This window comes from Aplysia californica, unplaced genomic scaffold, assembly GCF_000002075.1.
Source record: "Aplysia californica isolate F4 #8 unplaced genomic scaffold, AplCal3.0 scaffold00014, whole genome shotgun sequence".
Classification (NCBI taxonomy): Eukaryota; Metazoa; Mollusca; class Gastropoda; order Aplysiida; family Aplysiidae; genus Aplysia; species Aplysia californica.
Genome location: NW_004797284.1, coordinates 1,048,434 through 1,050,885, shown reverse-complemented (window position 1 = coordinate 1,050,885; position 2,452 = coordinate 1,048,434). Strand labels below are relative to the sequence as shown.

Here is a 2,452-nt window from a genome sequence, read left to right as displayed (position 1 = left end):
TCTCTCTCTCTCTCTCTCTCTCTCTCTCTCTCTCTCTCTCTCTCTCTCTCTCTTCTATCATCGTCAATAGTGTAACATTTAGGCTTCTCGGTCGAAGAAGCCAGGAGTTCACTCCATAACCAAGACGTATGGATTGTCTAAAATGAGATGATGTGAGTGTAATACGTTTCATTCCTGCATGGGGAAACTTAATGAGTATCTCCTTCTCTTGGCTGGGATGTTTATTCCACTCATACCGGGTTGGCCCTGATAGGTATCGTTGAGGCAGCCCGCCTCCTATATTATCTGTCTTTTCTCGATATCTGAATTTCCATTATATTTCTCGCTATTCCGAAAGACTTCAATCTTGTGATAAAACCAAAGCCTCTGAATAACATTATTATATGCCCTTTTCATTTAAGCCCATCTGTCATTTTTCTTAAGTTTTATTGCACTCGTTTGTCATTTGTGTACCCACCCATGAACTATAGTGTATTTTGCTTTCAGTTCCCAATCAAAGAATGATTAGGGACAGAGTGACTTTTTGTTTGAAAAAGCACTGTCTAACTCAGCTCACTGTTATAAATCCACCGACTCTGCCGTAAAATGAACTTCGTTTGCCGTGCCTTGATATTACAATTTAGATTCTATGAAAGAAGCTCACGTCGTCAGGTATCACTTCCCCTCCCCTTAAAATCACGCCCACCCTTTTAAGCAGACAGCCTATTTTGCCGTAACCCTTTGCACCTCATGATTTACCATTAAAACAACATTTTTTTCCTAAGTCTTTCTGTACAAAGTGCCTCTAAATTATTAGTTCTTTTTCTTTCGTCCCATAGTTTTTAATCCAGATATCTTCTCAAATATTTTACATAATATTCTAATCTTTAATGACATATTTAAAAAGGAACTTATCTCACATGCAGCGTAGGATACTGTGACAAAATGCACGAGCGTTGATGAAACCGTAAACGATAGTGGGGTATTACACATCAACCTACGAGGCACAGACGAAACCTCCTGATATTTCAGGTATGTATGTCATAAACATATCATTTTAAGTCTCAGAACACAACTCTAAAACCTCATAAACCTATATTATTGAGAATACCCATTTTGCTATACCTCTAGAACAAAATGTATCCCACCTATAATCATCTTTTGATCGACATCCATCCCTTAGCCAGCTTCCTTACTCTCTGTCGCAAACTTTACTGTTTCATCGCCCCTCTGCTCCGGCTCTTCTCTATCTCTCACTGTCTCCACAAACTTAATCTCAAGGGATGACATGAGTTTAGAGAATAAGACCAACTTTGCATTAAGCTTTTCACTTTAGTGTCTTCGGGCGCCGGCAAAGACGCGTTTAGTGTTGACATTACTCCTTCTGCTTAGCGATCTCCTTAATACCCAGCACTTTGCTTTAACACCACAGACTTCAGTGCTTCACCGATATTTGCTTTGTGCATTACGCGACTAGTACCTGGGACCTGTGGTACCGTTGCTTTGGTATTTCTTTAACAATCTTGATGATGAAAAAATCTTCTTAACTAAAATTCATATTGAAGAATTAAAGAAAGGGTATTCATTAAATTGAGCACCCCCCCCCCCCTTTCCCCACTTTTTCACTTCTGTATCTTCTGTACTCTGTTCCTCTTGAAGAAGGTATTTACGATGGGATTAAGACCCGTGTACTCAGAATTAACGCGAGTATTAACTTACCTCGGTGGGGGAAAGCGACAACATAGGACATTAATCTACGGCACAGGACTAAAGACAATAAACCAAGCTGCCTAACCCCGACAATCTCTGCTCCAACAATCATAATACAGACGTCTTTAATCTGTTATGTAAACAGAGGCATCCCCAGACATGTTGAAAACCCAGAGGGCAAAATCGGTGTAACTGCCAAGCATTGCTGTTTAATATGGAGTGTTTTTGTTCTGTTTGTTCGCTGCTTCTACCCCACGGACGGGTCGGGTATGTTAGAGAGATCGGCGAAGAGGGAGAGAGTAAAAAAAAAGACGGAAGCGTTCGCCACCGGTCCTCCTAGAGACCCCACGAACAACGACACTCATATTTCTCTTCTGTTCCCCCGCGAGAGCCGAGTTTACTCTGGAGCGGCTCCCATCAATAACGGTGTATCGTTCTGTAGCAGCCGGATAAACACATGGTCCGTCATCGGCCGGACGGCTCCTTTCACTCGCGGCATGAAACCGTTCCTGGCGTGACGAGAATGCGACCTGGGGACTTGTCAGCATGTTAAACGTCGCCAAGAGGTCACTGGTGCACGTGCTGCCACAATGGTGAGCCTCGGACGTGGGGCTGGAGCGGGCGTGAGCGCGGGGAGAGCGTCTGGCTGCGAGATGGCCTCTTGGGGGGGCCAGACCGGCCCACTCTTCTTGATTAAAGATGAGTCCTCAGTGTTTTTGTTTTCTGCCTCAGTCAGAAACCACCAGAAAAAAATGGCCTTTTG

At 43.4% G+C, this 2,452-nt stretch overlaps 1 protein-coding gene and 1 long non-coding RNA gene across 2 annotated transcripts in view; one reads left to right on the top strand and one right to left on the bottom strand.

The window, feature by feature from the left end:
• The window catches only part of LOC101864192 (pituitary homeobox x), a 131,225-nt gene that overhangs the window by 90,610 nt on the left and 38,163 nt on the right, over window positions 1-2,452 (bottom strand). The window lies entirely within an intron of this gene.
• The window catches only part of LOC118478018, a 47,446-nt gene that overhangs the window by 43,079 nt on the left and 1,915 nt on the right, over window positions 1-2,452 (top strand). The window lies entirely within an intron of this gene.